The sequence below is a fragment of the Saccoglossus kowalevskii genome, unplaced genomic scaffold (genome assembly GCF_978046115.1).
Source record: "Saccoglossus kowalevskii unplaced genomic scaffold, keSacKowa6.1 SCAFFOLD_24, whole genome shotgun sequence".
Lineage (NCBI taxonomy): Eukaryota > Metazoa > Hemichordata > Enteropneusta > Harrimaniidae > Saccoglossus > Saccoglossus kowalevskii.
Window position 1 is genome coordinate 5,346,578 of NW_028188618.1, and position 15,660 is coordinate 5,362,237.

The 15,660-nt window shown below is 44.0% G+C and overlaps 54 pseudogenes; all 54 read right to left on the bottom strand.

Annotated features, from left to right (window-relative positions):
• Nucleotides 1-10: 10 nt before the first annotated feature.
• Nucleotides 11-130, bottom strand: LOC146727695 (5S ribosomal RNA; annotated as a pseudogene).
• A 96-nt stretch (nucleotides 131-226) lies between these two features.
• Nucleotides 227-346, bottom strand: LOC146727696 (5S ribosomal RNA; annotated as a pseudogene).
• A 95-nt stretch (nucleotides 347-441) lies between these two features.
• Nucleotides 442-561, bottom strand: LOC146727697 (5S ribosomal RNA; annotated as a pseudogene).
• Nucleotides 562-657: 96 nt separating this feature from the next.
• Nucleotides 658-777, bottom strand: LOC146727698 (5S ribosomal RNA; annotated as a pseudogene).
• Nucleotides 778-991: 214 nt separating this feature from the next.
• Nucleotides 992-1,111, bottom strand: LOC146727699 (5S ribosomal RNA; annotated as a pseudogene).
• Nucleotides 1,112-1,207: 96 nt separating this feature from the next.
• On the bottom strand, nucleotides 1,208-1,327 carry LOC146727700 (5S ribosomal RNA; annotated as a pseudogene).
• A 96-nt stretch (nucleotides 1,328-1,423) lies between these two features.
• Nucleotides 1,424-1,543, bottom strand: LOC146727701 (5S ribosomal RNA; annotated as a pseudogene).
• A 214-nt stretch (nucleotides 1,544-1,757) lies between these two features.
• On the bottom strand, nucleotides 1,758-1,877 carry LOC146727702 (5S ribosomal RNA; annotated as a pseudogene).
• A 96-nt stretch (nucleotides 1,878-1,973) lies between these two features.
• Nucleotides 1,974-2,093, bottom strand: LOC146727703 (5S ribosomal RNA; annotated as a pseudogene).
• A 96-nt stretch (nucleotides 2,094-2,189) lies between these two features.
• LOC146727704 (5S ribosomal RNA) lies at nucleotides 2,190-2,309 on the bottom strand (annotated as a pseudogene).
• Nucleotides 2,310-2,405: 96 nt separating this feature from the next.
• On the bottom strand, nucleotides 2,406-2,525 carry LOC146727705 (5S ribosomal RNA; annotated as a pseudogene).
• Nucleotides 2,526-2,620: 95 nt separating this feature from the next.
• Nucleotides 2,621-2,740, bottom strand: LOC146727706 (5S ribosomal RNA; annotated as a pseudogene).
• Nucleotides 2,741-2,836: 96 nt separating this feature from the next.
• LOC146727707 (5S ribosomal RNA) lies at nucleotides 2,837-2,956 on the bottom strand (annotated as a pseudogene).
• Nucleotides 2,957-3,266: 310 nt separating this feature from the next.
• LOC146727708 (5S ribosomal RNA) lies at nucleotides 3,267-3,386 on the bottom strand (annotated as a pseudogene).
• A 742-nt stretch (nucleotides 3,387-4,128) lies between these two features.
• Nucleotides 4,129-4,248, bottom strand: LOC146727709 (5S ribosomal RNA; annotated as a pseudogene).
• A 311-nt stretch (nucleotides 4,249-4,559) lies between these two features.
• Nucleotides 4,560-4,679, bottom strand: LOC146727710 (5S ribosomal RNA; annotated as a pseudogene).
• Nucleotides 4,680-4,775: 96 nt separating this feature from the next.
• On the bottom strand, nucleotides 4,776-4,895 carry LOC146727711 (5S ribosomal RNA; annotated as a pseudogene).
• Nucleotides 4,896-5,109: 214 nt separating this feature from the next.
• On the bottom strand, nucleotides 5,110-5,229 carry LOC146727712 (5S ribosomal RNA; annotated as a pseudogene).
• Nucleotides 5,230-5,325: 96 nt separating this feature from the next.
• LOC146727713 (5S ribosomal RNA) lies at nucleotides 5,326-5,445 on the bottom strand (annotated as a pseudogene).
• A 95-nt stretch (nucleotides 5,446-5,540) lies between these two features.
• Nucleotides 5,541-5,660, bottom strand: LOC146727714 (5S ribosomal RNA; annotated as a pseudogene).
• Nucleotides 5,661-5,974: 314 nt separating this feature from the next.
• On the bottom strand, nucleotides 5,975-6,094 carry LOC146727715 (5S ribosomal RNA; annotated as a pseudogene).
• A 312-nt stretch (nucleotides 6,095-6,406) lies between these two features.
• Nucleotides 6,407-6,526, bottom strand: LOC146727716 (5S ribosomal RNA; annotated as a pseudogene).
• Nucleotides 6,527-6,622: 96 nt separating this feature from the next.
• Nucleotides 6,623-6,742, bottom strand: LOC146727717 (5S ribosomal RNA; annotated as a pseudogene).
• Nucleotides 6,743-6,839: 97 nt separating this feature from the next.
• LOC146727718 (5S ribosomal RNA) lies at nucleotides 6,840-6,959 on the bottom strand (annotated as a pseudogene).
• Nucleotides 6,960-7,055: 96 nt separating this feature from the next.
• LOC146727719 (5S ribosomal RNA) lies at nucleotides 7,056-7,175 on the bottom strand (annotated as a pseudogene).
• A 214-nt stretch (nucleotides 7,176-7,389) lies between these two features.
• LOC146727720 (5S ribosomal RNA) lies at nucleotides 7,390-7,509 on the bottom strand (annotated as a pseudogene).
• A 96-nt stretch (nucleotides 7,510-7,605) lies between these two features.
• LOC146727721 (5S ribosomal RNA) lies at nucleotides 7,606-7,725 on the bottom strand (annotated as a pseudogene).
• A 214-nt stretch (nucleotides 7,726-7,939) lies between these two features.
• LOC146727722 (5S ribosomal RNA) lies at nucleotides 7,940-8,059 on the bottom strand (annotated as a pseudogene).
• A 96-nt stretch (nucleotides 8,060-8,155) lies between these two features.
• LOC146727723 (5S ribosomal RNA) lies at nucleotides 8,156-8,275 on the bottom strand (annotated as a pseudogene).
• Nucleotides 8,276-8,370: 95 nt separating this feature from the next.
• Nucleotides 8,371-8,490, bottom strand: LOC146727724 (5S ribosomal RNA; annotated as a pseudogene).
• A 314-nt stretch (nucleotides 8,491-8,804) lies between these two features.
• Nucleotides 8,805-8,924, bottom strand: LOC146727725 (5S ribosomal RNA; annotated as a pseudogene).
• Nucleotides 8,925-9,236: 312 nt separating this feature from the next.
• Nucleotides 9,237-9,356, bottom strand: LOC146727726 (5S ribosomal RNA; annotated as a pseudogene).
• Nucleotides 9,357-9,452: 96 nt separating this feature from the next.
• LOC146727727 (5S ribosomal RNA) lies at nucleotides 9,453-9,572 on the bottom strand (annotated as a pseudogene).
• A 97-nt stretch (nucleotides 9,573-9,669) lies between these two features.
• On the bottom strand, nucleotides 9,670-9,789 carry LOC146727728 (5S ribosomal RNA; annotated as a pseudogene).
• Nucleotides 9,790-9,885: 96 nt separating this feature from the next.
• LOC146727729 (5S ribosomal RNA) lies at nucleotides 9,886-10,005 on the bottom strand (annotated as a pseudogene).
• Nucleotides 10,006-10,219: 214 nt separating this feature from the next.
• On the bottom strand, nucleotides 10,220-10,339 carry LOC146727730 (5S ribosomal RNA; annotated as a pseudogene).
• A 96-nt stretch (nucleotides 10,340-10,435) lies between these two features.
• LOC146727731 (5S ribosomal RNA) lies at nucleotides 10,436-10,555 on the bottom strand (annotated as a pseudogene).
• A 96-nt stretch (nucleotides 10,556-10,651) lies between these two features.
• Nucleotides 10,652-10,771, bottom strand: LOC146727732 (5S ribosomal RNA; annotated as a pseudogene).
• Nucleotides 10,772-11,085: 314 nt separating this feature from the next.
• LOC146727733 (5S ribosomal RNA) lies at nucleotides 11,086-11,205 on the bottom strand (annotated as a pseudogene).
• A 312-nt stretch (nucleotides 11,206-11,517) lies between these two features.
• Nucleotides 11,518-11,637, bottom strand: LOC146727734 (5S ribosomal RNA; annotated as a pseudogene).
• A 96-nt stretch (nucleotides 11,638-11,733) lies between these two features.
• On the bottom strand, nucleotides 11,734-11,853 carry LOC146727735 (5S ribosomal RNA; annotated as a pseudogene).
• Nucleotides 11,854-11,949: 96 nt separating this feature from the next.
• LOC146727736 (5S ribosomal RNA) lies at nucleotides 11,950-12,069 on the bottom strand (annotated as a pseudogene).
• Nucleotides 12,070-12,283: 214 nt separating this feature from the next.
• LOC146727737 (5S ribosomal RNA) lies at nucleotides 12,284-12,403 on the bottom strand (annotated as a pseudogene).
• Nucleotides 12,404-12,499: 96 nt separating this feature from the next.
• Nucleotides 12,500-12,619, bottom strand: LOC146727738 (5S ribosomal RNA; annotated as a pseudogene).
• A 96-nt stretch (nucleotides 12,620-12,715) lies between these two features.
• On the bottom strand, nucleotides 12,716-12,835 carry LOC146727739 (5S ribosomal RNA; annotated as a pseudogene).
• Nucleotides 12,836-12,931: 96 nt separating this feature from the next.
• LOC146727740 (5S ribosomal RNA) lies at nucleotides 12,932-13,051 on the bottom strand (annotated as a pseudogene).
• A 312-nt stretch (nucleotides 13,052-13,363) lies between these two features.
• On the bottom strand, nucleotides 13,364-13,483 carry LOC146727741 (5S ribosomal RNA; annotated as a pseudogene).
• A 96-nt stretch (nucleotides 13,484-13,579) lies between these two features.
• Nucleotides 13,580-13,699, bottom strand: LOC146727742 (5S ribosomal RNA; annotated as a pseudogene).
• A 96-nt stretch (nucleotides 13,700-13,795) lies between these two features.
• On the bottom strand, nucleotides 13,796-13,915 carry LOC146727743 (5S ribosomal RNA; annotated as a pseudogene).
• A 96-nt stretch (nucleotides 13,916-14,011) lies between these two features.
• On the bottom strand, nucleotides 14,012-14,131 carry LOC146727744 (5S ribosomal RNA; annotated as a pseudogene).
• A 214-nt stretch (nucleotides 14,132-14,345) lies between these two features.
• LOC146727745 (5S ribosomal RNA) lies at nucleotides 14,346-14,465 on the bottom strand (annotated as a pseudogene).
• A 96-nt stretch (nucleotides 14,466-14,561) lies between these two features.
• On the bottom strand, nucleotides 14,562-14,681 carry LOC146727746 (5S ribosomal RNA; annotated as a pseudogene).
• A 214-nt stretch (nucleotides 14,682-14,895) lies between these two features.
• Nucleotides 14,896-15,015, bottom strand: LOC146727747 (5S ribosomal RNA; annotated as a pseudogene).
• A 96-nt stretch (nucleotides 15,016-15,111) lies between these two features.
• Nucleotides 15,112-15,231, bottom strand: LOC146727748 (5S ribosomal RNA; annotated as a pseudogene).
• Between the last annotated feature and the right edge of the window lie 429 nt (nucleotides 15,232-15,660).

The window sequence follows — 15,660 nt, forward strand, 5'->3', positions numbered from 1 at the left end:
AATGTTGATAAGCCAACTACTCGTGGTATTCCCAGCCTGTCTCCCATGTAAGTACTAACCATGCCCAATGCAGATTAACTTCAGTGATCGGACGAGAACTGGTGTATTCTGCATTGGTTTGGCAGTAGGCTGAATATTCGTCGGAGTTGGATGTAATTTAATACTTCGGCTAGGCAACAAATCCCGGGAAAATGTTAGTATGTACGGTGGAATAAAAATGTTGACAAGCCTACTGCAGATGGTATTCCCAGCCAGTCTCCCATGCAAGTACTAACCATGCCCGATGCAGATTAACTTCAGTGATCGGACGAGAACTGGTGTATTCTGCAATGGTTTTGCAGTAGGCTGAATATTCGTCGGAATTGGATGTCATTTAATGCTACGGCTAGGCAACAAATCATAGGTAAATTTAGTATGTAATGTGGAATAAAAAGGTTGATGAGCCTACTGCACGTGGTATTCCCAGCCGGTCTCCCATGCAAGTACTAACCACGCCCGATACAGCTTAACTTCAGTGATCGGACAAGAACTGGTGTGTTCTGCAATGGTTTGACAGTAGGCTGAATATTCGTCAGAATTGCATGTCGTTTAACGCTTCGGCAAGGCAAACAATCGCGAGAAAAATTTGGTATGTACGGTGGAATAAAAATGTTGATGAGCATAATGCATGTGGTATTCCCAGCCGGTCTCCCATGCAAGTACTAACCACGCCCGACGCAGCTTAACTTCAGTGATCGGATGAGAACTGGTGTATTCTGCAATGGTTTGGCAGTAGGCTGGATAATCGTCGGAATTGGATGTAATTTAATACTTCGGCTAGGCAAAAAATCCCGGGAAAAAGTTAGTATGTATGGTGGAATAAAAATGTTGATGAGCATAATGCACGTGGTATTCCCAGCCAGTCTCCCATGCAAGTACTATCCACGCCCAATGCAGCTTAACTCTAGTGATCGGACGAGAACTGGTGTATTCTGCAATAAAAATGTTCATCAGCCTACTGCACGTGGTATTCCCAGCCGGTCTCCCATGCAAGTACTAACCACGCCCGATGCAACTTAACTTCAGTGATCGGACGAGAACTGGTGTATTCTGCAATGGTTTTGCAGTAGGCTGAATATTCGTCGGAATTGGATGTCATTTAATGCTACGGCTAGGCAAAAAATCATAGGTAAAAGTTAGTATGTAATGTGGAATAAAAATGTTGATGAGCCTACTGCACGTGGTATTCCCAGCCGGTCTCCCATGTAAGTACTAACCACGCCCGATACAGCTTAACTTCAGTGATCGGACAAGAACTGGTGTGTTCTGCAATGGTTTGTCAGTAGGCTGAATATTCGTCAGAATTGCATGTCGTTTAACGCTTCGGCAAGGCAAACAATCGCGAGAAAAAGTTGGTATGTACGGTGGAATAAAAATGTTGATGAGCATAATGCACGTGGTATTCCCAGCCGGTCTCCCATGTAAGTACTAACCACGCCCGACGCAGCTTAACTTCAGTGATCGGATGAGAACTGGTGTATTCTGCAATGGTTTGGCAGTAGGCTGGATATTCGTCGGAATTGGATGTAATTTAATACTTCGGCTAGGCAAAAAATCCCGGGAAAAAGTTAGTATGTATGGTGGAATAAAAATGTTGATGAGCATAATGCACGTGGTAATCCCAGCCAGTCTCCCATGCAAGTACTATCCACGCCCGATGCAGCTTAACTTCAGTGATCGGACGAGAACTGGTGTATTCTGCAATAAAAATGTTCATCAGCCTACTGCACGTGGTATTCCCAGCTGGTCTCCCATGCAAGTACTAACCACGACCGATGCAGCTTAACTTCTGTGATCGGATGAGAACTGTTGTATTCAGCCTTGGTTTGGCAGTAGGCTGAATATTCGTCGGAATTTGATGTCATTTATTGCTACGGCTAGGCAAAAAATCATAGGAAAAAGTTAGTATGTAATGTGGAATAAAAATGTTGATGACCCTACTGAACGTGGTATTCCCAGCCGGTCTCCCATGCTAGTACTAACCACGCCCGATGCAGCTTAACTTCAGTGATCCAACAAGAACTGGTGAATTCTGCAATGGTTTTGCTGTAGGCTGAATATTCGTCGGAATTGGATGTCATTTAATGCTACGGCTAGGCAAAAAATCATGGGTAAAAGTTAGTATGTAATGTGGAATAAAAATGTTGATGAGCCTACTGCACGTGGTATTCCCAGCCGGTCTCCCATGTAAGTACTAACCACGCCCGATACAGCTTAACTTCAGTGATCGGACGAGAACTGGTGAATTCTGCAATGGTTTGGCAGTAGGCTGAATAATCGTCGGAATTGGATGTCATTTAATGCTACGGCTAGGCAAAAAATCATAGGAAAAAGAAAGTATGTAATGTGGAATAAAAATGTTGATGAGCCTACTGCACATGGCATTCCCAGCCGGTCTCCCATTCAAGTACTTACCACATCCGATGCAGCTTAACTTCAGTGATCGGACGAGAACTGGTGTGTTCTGCAATGGTGTGGCAGTAGGCTGAGTATTCGTCAGAATTGGATGTCGTTTAACGCTTTGGCTAGGCAAAAATCCCGTGAAAATGTTGGTATGTACGGTGGAATAAAATTGTTGATAAGCCTACTGCAAGTGGTATTCCCAGCCGGTCTCCCATGCAAGTACTAACCACGCCAGATGCAGCTTAACTTCAGTGATCGGACGAGAACTGGTGTATTCTGCAATGGTTTGGCAGTAGGCTGAATATTCGTCCGAATTGTATGTCATTTAATGCTTCGTCTAGGCAAACAATCATTGGAAAAAGTTAGTATGTAATGTGGAATGAAAATGTTGATGAGCCTACTGCACGTGTTATTCCCAGCCGGTCTCCCATGCAAGTACTAACCACGCCCGATGCAGCTTAACTTCAGTGATCGGACTTGAACTGGTGAATTATGCAATGGGTTGGCAGTAGGCTGAATATTCGTCGGAATTGGATGTCGTTTATGCTTCGGCTATGCAAAAAATCCCGCGAAAAAATTAGTATGTACGGTGGAATAAAAATGTTGATGATCCTACTGCATGTAGTATTCTCAGCCAGTCTCCCATGCAAGTACTAACCACGTCCAGTGGGCTTAACTTCTGTGATCGGAGGAGAACTGGTGTATTCTGCAATGGTTTGGCAGTAGGCTGAATATTCGTTCGAATTGTATGTCATTTAATGCTTCGTCTAGGCAAAAAATCATAGGAAAAAGTTAGTATGTAATGTGGAATAAATATGTTGATGGGCCTACTGCACGTGGTATTCCCAGACGGTCTCTCATGCAAGTACTGTCCACGCCCGATGCAGCTTAACTTCAGTGATCGGACGAGAACTGGTGTATTCTGCAATGTAGTGGCAGTAGGCTGAATATTCGTCGGAATTGCATGTCATTTAATGCTACGGCTAGGCAAAAAATCATGGGAAAAAGTTAGTATGTAATGTGGAATAAAAATGTTGATGAGCCTACTGCACGTGATATTCTTAGCCGGTCTCCCAAGCAAGTACCAACCACGTCCGGTTAGCTTAACTTTAGTGATCAGATGAGAACTGGTGTATTCTGCATTGGTTTGGCAGTAGGCTGAATATTCGTCAGAATTGGATGTCGTTTAACGCTTTGTCTAGGCAAAAAATCCTGGGAAAAAGTTGGTATATACGGTAGAATCAAAATGTTGATGAGCCTGCTGCACGTGATATTCTCAGCCGGTCTCCCAAGCAAGTACCAACCACGTCCGGTTAGCTTAACTTCAGTGATCGGACGAGAACTTATGTATTCTGCATTGGTTTGGCAGTAGGCTGTATATTCGTCGGCATTGGATGTAATTTAATACTTCGGCGAGGCAAAAAATCCCGGGAAAAAGTTAGTATGTATGGTGGAATAAAAATGTTGATGAGCCTAATGCACATGGTATTCCAGGCCGGAATCCCGTGCAAGTCCTAACCATGCCCAATGCGGCTTAACATTAGTGATCGGACGAGAACTGGTGTATTCTGCATTGGTTTGGCAGTAGGCTGAATATTCGTCGCAATTGGATGTCATTTAATGCTTCGGTTAGTCAAAAAATCATGGAAATAAGTTAGTAAGTATGGTGGAATAAAAATGTTCATCAGCCTACTGCACGAGGTATTCCCAGCCGGTCTCCCATGCAAGTACTAACCACACCCGATGCAGCTTAACTTCAGTGATCGGACGAGAACTGGTGTATTCTGCAATGGTTTGGCAGTAGGCTGAATTATCGTCGGAATTGGATGACATTTAATGCTACGGCTAGACAAATAATCATGGGAAAATCTTAGTATGCAATGTGGAATCAAAATGTTGATAAGCCTACTGCACGTGGTATTCCCAGCCGTTATCCCATGCATGTACTAACCATGTCCGGTGAGCTTAACTTCAGTGATCGGACGAGAACTGGTGTATTCTGCAATGGTTTGGCAGTAGGCTGAATATTTGTCGAAATTGGATTTCAATTAATGCTTCGGCTAGGCAAAAAATCACGGGAAAAAGATAGTATGTATGGTGGAATAAAAATGTTGAAAAGCCTACTGCACGTGGAATTCCCAGCCGGTCTCCCATGCAAGTACTAACCACGCCCGATGCAGCTTAACTTCAGTGATCGGACGAGAACTGGTGTATTCTGCAATGGTTTGCCAGTAGGCTGGATATTCGTCGGAATTGGCTGTAATTTAATACTTCGGCTAGGCAAAAAATTCCGGGAAAAAGTTAGTATGTACGGTGGAATAAAAATGTTGATGAGCCTAATGCACGTGGTATTCCCAACCGGTCTCCCATGCTAGTACTAACTACGCCCGGTGCAGCTTAACTTCAGTGATCCGACGAGAACTGGTGTATTCTGCAATGGTTTTGCAGTAGGCTGAATATTCGTCAGAATTGGATGTCATTTAATGCTACGGCTAGGCAAAAAATCATGGGTAAAAGTTAGTATGTAATGTGGAATAAAAATGTTGATGAGCCTACTGCACGTGGTATTCCCAGCCGGTCTCCCGTGCAAGAACTAACCACGCCCTATGCGGCTTAACTTCAGTGATCGGACGAGAACTGGTGTATTCTGCAATACAAATGTTCATCAGCCTACTGCACGTGGTATTCCCAGCCGGTCTCCCATGCAAGTACTAACCAAGCCTGATGCAGCTTAACTTCAGTGATCGGACGAGAACAGGTGTATTCTGCAATGGTTTGGCAGTAGGCTGAATATTCGTCGGAATTGGATGTCATTTAATGCTACGGCTAGGCAACAAATCATAGGAAAAAGTTAGTATGTAATGTGGAATAAAAATGTTAATGAGCCTACTGCACGTGGCATTCCCAGCCGGTCTCCCATTCAAGAACTTACCATGTCCGATGCAGCTTAACTTCAGTGATAGGACGAGAACTGGTGTGTTCTGCAATGGTTTGGCAGTAGGCTGAGTATTCGTCAGAATTGGATGTCGTTTAACGCTTCGGCTAGGCAAAAATACCGTGAAAATGTTAGTATGTACGGTGGAATAAAAATGTTGATAAGCCTACTGCAAGTGGTATTCCCAGCCGGACTCCCATGCAAGTACTAACCACGCCCAATGCAGCTTAACTTCAGTGATCGGACGAGAACTGGTGTATTCTGCAATGGTTTGGCTGTAGGCTGAATATTCGTCCGAATTGTATGTCATTTAATGCTTCGTCTAGGCAAAAATTCATGGGAAAAAGTTAGTATGTAATGTGGAATAAAAATGTTGATGAGCCGACTGAACGTGGTTTTCCCAGCCGGTCTCCCGTGCAATAACTAACCACGCCCGATGCGCCTTAACTTCATTGATCGGACGAGAACTGGTGTATTCTGCAATGGTTTGGCAGTAGGCTGAATATTTGTCAGAATTGGATTTCAATTAATGCTTCGGCTAGGCAAAATATCATGGGGAAAAAAGATAGTATGTACGGTGGAATAAAAATGTTGATGAGCCTAATGCACGTGGTATTCGCAGCCAGTCTCCCAGGCAAGTACTAACCACGCCCGATGCAGCTTAACTTCAGTGATCGGACAAGAACTGGTGTATTCTGCAATGGTTTGGCTGTAGGCTGATTATTCGTCCGAATTGTATGTCATTTAATGCTTCGTCTAGGCAAAAAATCTTGGGAAAAAGTTAGTATGTAATGTGGAATAAAAATGTTGATGAGCCGACTGAACGTGGTTTTCCCAGCCGATCTCCCGTGCAAGTACTAACCACGCCCGATGCGCCTTAACTTCTGTGATCGGACGAGAACTGGCGTATTCTACAATGGTTTGGCAGTAGGCTGAATATTCGTCGGAATTGGATGTAATTTAATACTTCGGCTAGGCAACAAATCCCGGGAAAAAGATTGTATGTATGGTGGAATAAAAATGTTGATAAGCCTACTACTCGTGGTATTCCCAGCCGGTCTCCCATGTAAGTACTAACCATGCCCAATGCAGATTCTCTTCAGTGATCGGACGAGAACTGGTGTATTCTGCATTGGTTTGGCAGTAGGCTGAATATTCGTCGGAGTTGGATGTAATTTAATACTTCGGCTAGGCAACAAATCCCGGGAAAAATTTAGTATGTACGGTGGAATAAAAATGTTGATAAGCCTACTGCAGATGGTATTCCCAGCCAGTCTCCCATGCAAGTACTAACCATGCCCGATGCAGATTAACTTCAGTGATCGGACGAGAACTTGTGTATTCTGCAATGGTTTTGCAGTAGGCTGAATATTCGTCGGAATTGGATGTCATTTAATGCTACGGCTAGGCAAAAAAATCATAGGTAAAAGTTAGTATGTAATGTGGAATAAAAATGTTGATGAGCCTACTGCATGTGGTATTCCCAGCCGGTCTCCCATGCTAGTACTACCCACGCCCGATGCAGCTTAACTTCAGTGATCCAACGAGAACTGGTGTATTCTGCAATGGTTTTGCAGTAGTCTGAATATTCGTCGGAATTGGATGTCATTTAATGCTACGGCTAGGCAAACAATCATGGGTAAAAGTTAGTATGTAATGTGGAATAAAAATGTTGATGAGCCTACTGCACGTGGTATTCCCAGCCGGTCTCCCATGCAAGTACTAACCACGACCGATACAGCTTAACTTCAGTGATCGGACAAGAACTGGTGTGTTCTGCAATGGTTTGACAGTAGCCTGAATATTCGTCAGAATTGCATGTCGTTTAACGCTTCGGTAAGGCAAAAAATCCCGGGAAAAAGTTGGTATGTACGGTGGAATAAAAATGTTGAGAAGCCTATTGCACATGGTATTCCCAGCCGGTCTCCCATGCAAGTACTAACCACGCCCGATGCAGCTTAACTTCAATGATCGGACGAGAACTGGTGTATTCTGCAATAAAAATGCTCATAAGCCTACAGCACGTGGTATTCCCAGCCAGTCTCCCATGCAAGTACAAACCACGCCCGATGCAGCTTAACTTCAGTGATCGGACGAGAACTGATGTAATCTGCAAAGGTTTGGCAGTAGGCTGAATATTCGTCAGAATTGGATGTCATTTAATGCTACGGCTAGGCAAAAAATCATGGGTAAAAGTTAGTATGTAATGTGGAATAAAAATGTTGATGAGCCTACTGCACGTGGTATTCCCAGCCGGTCTCCCGTGCAAGAACTAACTACGCCCGGTGCAGCTTAACTTCAGTGATCCGACGAGAACTGGTGTATTCTGCAATGGTTTTGCAGTAGGCTGAATATTCGTCAGAATTGGATGTCATTTAATGCTACGGCTAGGCAAAAAATCATGGGTAAAAGTTAGTATGTAATGTGGAATAAAAATGTTGATGAGCCTACTGCACGTGGTATTCCCAGCCGGTCTCCCGTGCAAGAACTAACCACGCCCTATGCGGCTTAACTTCAGTGATCGGACGAGAACTGGTGTATTCTGCAATACAAATGTTCATCAGCCTACTGCACGTGGTATTCCCAGCCGGTCTCCCATGCAAGTACTAACCAAGCCTGTTGCAGCTTAACTTCAGTGATCGGACGAGAACAGGTGTATTCTGCAATGGTTTGGCAGTAGGCTGAATATTCGTCGGAATTGGATGTCATTTAATGCTACGGCTAGGCAACAAATCATAGGAAAAAGTTAGTATGTAATGTGGAATAAAAATGTTAATGAGCCTACTGCACGTGGCATTCCCAGCCGGTCTCCCATTCAAGAACTTACCATGTCCGATGCAGCTTAACTTCAGTGATAGGACGAGAACTGGTGTGTTCTGCAATGGTTTGGCAGTAGGCTGAGTATTCGTCAGAATTGGATGTCGTTTAACGCTTCGGCTAGGCAAAAATACCGTGAAAATGTTAGTATGTACGGTGGAATAAAAATGTTGATAAGCCTACTGCAAGTGGTATTCCCAGCCGGACTCCCATGCAAGTACTAACCACGCCCAATGCAGCTTAACTTCAGTGATCGGACGAGAACTGGTGTATTCTGCAATGGTTTGGCTGTAGGCTGAATATTCGTCCGAATTGTATGTCATTTAATGCTTCGTCTAGGCAAAAATTCATGGGAAAAAGTTAGTATGTAATGTGGAATAAAAATGTTGATGAGCCGACTGAACGTGGTTTTCCCAGCCGGTCTCCCGTGCAATAACTAACCACGCCCGATGCGCCTTAACTTCATTGATCGGACGAGAACTGGTGTATTCTGCAATGGTTTGGCAGTAGGCTGAATATTTGTCAGAATTGGATTTCAATTAATGCTTCGGCTAGGCAAAATATCATGGGGAAAAAAGATAGTATGTACGGTGGAATAAAAATGTTGATGAGCCTAATGCACGTGGTATTCGCAGCCAGTCTCCCAGGCAAGTACTAACCACGCCCGATGCAGCTTAACTTCAGTGATCGGACAAGAACTGGTGTATTCTGCAATGGTTTGGCTGTAGGCTGATTATTCGTCCGAATTGTATGTCATTTAATGCTTCGTCTAGGCAAAAAATCTTGGGAAAAAGTTAGTATGTAATGTGGAATAAAAATGTTGATGAGCCGACTGAACGTGGTTTTCCCAGCCGATCTCCCGTGCAAGTACTAACCACGCCCGATGCGCCTTAACTTCTGTGATCGGACGAGAACTGGCGTATTCTACAATGGTTTGGCAGTAGGCTGAATATTCGTCGGAATTGGATGTAATTTAATACTTCGGCTAGGCAACAAATCCCGGGAAAAAGATTGTATGTATGGTGGAATAAAAATGTTGATAAGCCTACTACTCGTGGTATTCCCAGCCGGTCTCCCATGTAAGTACTAACCATGCCCAATGCAGATTCTCTTCAGTGATCGGACGAGAACTGGTGTATTCTGCATTGGTTTGGCAGTAGGCTGAATATTCGTCGGAGTTGGATGTAATTTAATACTTCGGCTAGGCAACAAATCCCGGGAAAAATTTAGTATGTACGGTGGAATAAAAATGTTGATAAGCCTACTGCAGATGGTATTCCCAGCCAGTCTCCCATGCAAGTACTAACCATGCCCGATGCAGATTAACTTCAGTGATCGGACGAGAACTTGTGTATTCTGCAATGGTTTTGCAGTAGGCTGAATATTCGTCGGAATTGGATGTCATTTAATGCTACGGCTAGGCAAAAAAATCATAGGTAAAAGTTAGTATGTAATGTGGAATAAAAATGTTGATGAGCCTACTGCATGTGGTATTCCCAGCCGGTCTCCCATGCTAGTACTACCCACGCCCGATGCAGCTTAACTTCAGTGATCCAACGAGAACTGGTGTATTCTGCAATGGTTTTGCAGTAGTCTGAATATTCGTCGGAATTGGATGTCATTTAATGCTACGGCTAGGCAAACAATCATGGGTAAAAGTTAGTATGTAATGTGGAATAAAAATGTTGATGAGCCTACTGCACGTGGTATTCCCAGCCGGTCTCCCATGCAAGTACTAACCACGACCGATACAGCTTAACTTCAGTGATCGGACAAGAACTGGTGTGTTCTGCAATGGTTTGACAGTAGCCTGAATATTCGTCAGAATTGCATGTCGTTTAACGCTTCGGTAAGGCAAAAAATCCCGGGAAAAAGTTGGTATGTACGGTGGAATAAAAATGTTGAGAAGCCTATTGCACATGGTATTCCCAGCCGGTCTCCCATGCAAGTACTAACCACGCCCGATGCAGCTTAACTTCAATGATCGGACGAGAACTGGTGTATTCTGCAATAAAAATGCTCATAAGCCTACAGCACGTGGTATTCCCAGCCAGTCTCCCATGCAAGTACAAACCACGCCCGATGCAGCTTAACTTCAGTGATCGGACGAGAACTGATGTAATCTGCAAAGGTTTGGCAGTAGGCTGAATATTCGTCGGAATTGGATGTCATTTAATGCTACGGCTAGGCAAAAAATCATAGGAAAAAGTAAGTATGTAATGTGGAATAAAAATGTTGATGAGCCTACTGCACATGGCATTCCCAGCCGGTCACCCATTCAAGTACTTACCACGTCCGATGCTGCTTAACTTTAGTGATCAGATAAGAACTGGTGTGTTCTGCAATGGTTTGGCAGTAGGCTGAGTATTCGTCAGAATTGGATGTTGTTTAACGCTTCGGCTAGGCAAAAAATCCCGTGAAAATGTTGGTATGTACGGTGGAATAAAAATGCTGATAAGCCTACTGCAAGTGGTATTCCCAGCCGGTCTCCCATGCAAGTACTAACCACGCCCAATGCAGCTTATCTTCAGTGATCAGACGAGAACTGGTGTATTCTGCAATGGTTTGGCTGTAGGCTGAATATTCGTCCGAATTGTATGTCATTTAATGCTTCGTCTAGGCAAAAAATCATGGGAAAAAGTTAGTATGTAATGTGGAATAAAAATGTTGATGAGCCGACTAAACGTGGTTTTCCCAGCCGGTCTCCCGTGCAAGAACTAACCAAGCCCGATGCGCCTTAACTTCATTGATCGGACGAGAACTGGTGTATTCTGCAATGGTTTGGAAGTAGGCTGAATATTTGTTAGAATTGGATTTCAATTAATGCTTCGGCTAGGCAAAATATCATGGGGAAAAAAGATAGTATGTACGGTGGAATAAAAATGTTGATGAGCCTAATGCACGTGGTTTTCCCAGCCAGTCTCCCATGCAAGTACTAACCACGCCCGATGCAGCTTAACTTCAGTGATCGGACGAGAACTGGTGTACTCTGCTATGGTTTGGCTGTAGGCTGAATATTCGTCCGAATTGTATGTCATTTAATGCTTCGTCTAGGCAAAAAATCTTGGGAAAAAGTTAGTATGTAATGTGGAATAAAAATGTTGATGAGCCGACTGAACGTGGTTTTCCAAGCCAGACTCCCGTGCAAGTACTAACCACGCCCGATGCGCCTTAACTTCTGTGATCGGACGAGAACTGGCGTATTCTACAATGGTTTGGCAGTAGGCTGAATATTCGTCGGAATTGGATGTAATTTAATACTTCGGCTAGGCAACAAATCCCGGGAAAAAGATTGTATGTACGGTGGAATAAAAATGTTGATAAGCCTACTACTCGTGGTATTCCCAGCCGGTCTCCCATGTAAGTACTAAAGATGCCCAATGCAGATTAACTTCAGTGATCGGACGAGAACTGGTGTATTCTGCATTGGTTTGGCAGTAGGCTGAATATTCGTCGGAGTTGGATGTAATTTAATACTTCGGCTAGGCAACAAATCCCGGGAAAAATTTAGTATGTACGGTGGAATAAAAATGTTGATAAGCCTACTGCAGATGGTATTCCCAGCCAGTCTCCCATGCAAGTACTAACCATGCCCGATGCAGATTAACATCAGTGATCGGACGAGAACTGGTGTATTCTGCAATGGTTTTGCAGTAGGCTGAATATTCGTCGGAATTGGATGTCATTTAATGCTACGGCTAGGCAAAAAATCATAGGTAAAAGTTAGTATGTAATGTGGAATAAAACTGTTGATGAGCCTACTGCACATGGTATTCCCAGCCGGTCTCCCATGCAAGTACTAACCACGCCCGATACAGCTTAACTTCAGTGATCGGACAAGAACTGGTGTGTTCTGCAATGGTTTGACAGTAGCCTGAATATTCGTCAGAATTGCATGTCGTTTAACGCTTCGGTAAGGCAAAAAATCCCGGGAAAAAGTTGGTATGTACGGTGGAATAAAAATGTTGAGAAGCCTATTGCACATGGTATTCCCAGCCGGTCTCCCATGCAAGTACTAACCACGCCCGATGCAGCTTAACTTCAATGATCGGACGAGAACTGGTGTATTCTGCAATAAAAATGTTCATAAGCCTACAGCACGTGGTATTCCCAGCCAGTCTCCCATGCAAGTACAAACCACGCCCGATGCAGCTTAACTTCAGTGATCGGACGAGAACTGATGTAATCTGCAAAGGTTTGGCAGTAGGCTGAATATTCGTCGGAATTGGATGTCATTTAATGCTACGGCTAGGCAAAAAATCATAGGAAAAAGTAAGTATGTAATGTGGAATAAAAATGTTGATGAGCCTACTGCACATGGCATTCCCAGCCGGTCTCCCATTCAAGTACTTACCACGTCCGATGCTGCTTAACTTTAGTGATCAGATAAGAACTGGTGTGTTCTGCAATGGTTTGGCAGTAGGCTGAGTATTCGTCAGAATTGGATGTTGTTTAACGCTTCGGCTAGGCAAAAAATCCCTTGAAAATGTTGGTATGTACGGTGGAATAAAAATGCTGATAAGCCTACTGCAAGTGGTATTCCCAGCCGGTCTCCCATGCAAGTACTAACCACGCCCAATGCAGCTTATCTTCAGTGATCAGACGAGAACTGGTGTATTCTGCAATGGTTTGGCTGTAGGCTGAATATTCGTCCGAATTGTATGTCATTTAATGCTTCGTCTAGGCAAAAAATCATGGGAAAAAGTTAGTATGTAATGTGGATTAAAAATGTTGATGAGCCGACTGAACGTGGTTTTCCCAGCCGGTCTCCCGTGCAAGTACTAACCACGCCCGATGCAGCTTAACTTCAGTGATCGGACGAGAACTGGTGTATTCTGCTATGGTTTGGCTGTAGGCTGAATATTCGTCCGAATTGTATGTCATTTAATGCTTCGTCTAGGCAAAAAATCTTGGGAAAAAGTTAGTATGTAATGTGGAATAAAAATGTTGATGAGCCGACTGAACGTGGTTTTCCAAGCCGGACTCCCGTGCAAGTACTAACCACGCCCGATGCGCCTTAACTTCTGTGATCGGACGAGAACTGGCGTATTCTACAATGGTTTGGCAGTAGGCTGAATATTCGTCGGAATTGGATGTAATTTAATACTTCGGCTAGGCAACAAATCCCGGGAAAAAGATTGTATGTACGGTGGAATATAAATGTTGATAAGCCTACTACTCGTGGTATTCCCAGCCGGTCTCCCATGTAAGTACTTAAGATGCCCAATGCAGATTAACTTCAGTGATCGGACGAGAACTGGTGTATTCTGCATTGGTTTGGCAGTAGGCTGAATATTCGTCGGAGTTGGATGTAATTTAATACTTCGGCTAGGCAACAAATCCCGGGAAAAATTTAGTATGTACGGTGGAATAAAAATGTTGATAAGCCTACTGCAGATGGTATTCCCAGCCAGTCTCCCATGCAAGTACTAACCATGCCCGATGCAGATTAACATCAGAGATCGGACGAGAACTGGTGTATTCTGCAATGGTTTTGCAGTAGGCTGAATATTCGTCGGAATTGGATGTCATTTAATGTTACGGCTAGGCAAAAAATCATAGGTAAAAGTCAGTATGTAATGTGGAATAAAACTGTTGATGAGCCTACTGCACATGGTATTCCCAGCCGGTCTCCCATGCAAGTACTAACCACGCCCGATACAGCTTAACTTCAGTGATCGGACAAGAACTGGTGTGTTCTGCAATGGTTTGACAGTAGGCTGAATATTCCTCAGAATTGCATGTCGTTTAACGCTTCGGCAAGGCAAACAATCGCGAGAAAAAGTTGGTATGTACGGTGGAATAAAAATGTTGATAAGCCTACTGCACATGGTATTCCCAGCCGGTCTCCCATGCAAGTACTAACCACGCCCGATGCAGCTTAACTTCAGTGGTCGGACGAGAACTGGTGTATTCTGCAATGGTTTGGCAGTAGGCTGGATATTCGTCGAAATTGGATGTAATTTAATACTTCGGCTAGGCAAAAAATCCCGGGAAAAAGTTAGTATGTATGGTGGAATAAAAATGTTGATGAGCATAATGCACGTGGTATTCCCAGCCAGTCTCCCATGCAAGTACTAACCACGCCCGATGCAGCTTAACTTCAGTGATCGGACGAGAACTGGTGTATTCTGCAATAAAAATGTTCATCAGCCTACTGCACGTGGTATTCCCAGCCGGTCTCCCATGCAAGTACGAACCACGCCCGATGCAGCTTAACTTCAGTGATCGGACGAGAACTGGTGTATTCTGCAATGGTTTGGCAGTAGGCTGAATATTTGTCGAAATTGGATTTCAATTAATGCTTCGGCTAGGCAAAAAATCACGGGAAAAAGATAGTATGTATGGTGGAATAAAAATGTTGATAAGCCTAATGCACGTGGTATTCCCAACCGGTCTGCCATGCTAGTACGAACTACGCCCGATGCAGCTTAACTTCAGTGATCCGACGAGAACTGGTGTATTCTGCAATGGTTTTGCAGTAGGCTGAATATTCGTCAGAATTGGATGTCATTTAATGCTACGGCTAGGCAAAAAATCATGGGTAAAAGTTGGTATGTAATGTGGAATAAAAATGTTGATGAGCCTACTGCACGTGGTATTCCCAGCCGGTCTCCCGTGCAAGAACTAACCACACCCTATGCGGCTTAACTTCAGTGATCGGACGAGAACTGGTGTATTCTGCAATAAAAATGTTCATCAGCCTACTGCACGTGGTATTCCCAGCCGGTCTCCCATGCAAGTACTAACCAAGCCTGATGCAGCTTAACTTCAGTGATCGGACGAGAACAGGTGTATTCTGCAATGGTTTGGCAGTAGGCTGAATATTCGTCGGAATTGGATGTCATTTAATGCTACGGCTAGGCAAAAAATCATAGGAAAAAGTTAGTATGTAATGTGGAATAAAAATGTTGATGAGCCTACTGCACGTGGCATTCCCAGCCGGTCTCCCATTCAAGAACTTACCACGTCCGATGCAGCTTAACTTCAGTCATCGGACGAGAACTGGTGTGTTCTGCAATGGTTTGGCAGTAGGCTGAGTATTCGTCAGAATTGGATGTCGTTTAACGCTTCGGCTAGGCAAAAATCCCGGGAAAATGTTGGTATGTACGGTGGAATAAACATGTTGATAAGCCTACTGCACGTGGTATTCCCAGCCGGTCTCCCATGCAAGTACTAACCACGTCCAGTGGGCTTAACTTCAGTGATCGGAGGAGAAATGGTGTATTCTGCAACGGTTTGTCAGTAGGCTGAATATTCGTCGGAATTTGATGTAATTTAATACTTCGGCTAGGCAAAAAATCCCGGGAAAAAGTTAGAATGTACGGTGGAATAAAAATGTTGATGAGCCTAATGCACATGGTATTCCCAGCCGGTCTCCCATGCAAGCACTAAGCACGCCCGATGCAGCTTAACTTCAGCAATCGGACAAGAACTGGTGTATTCTGCAATTGTTTGGCAGTAGG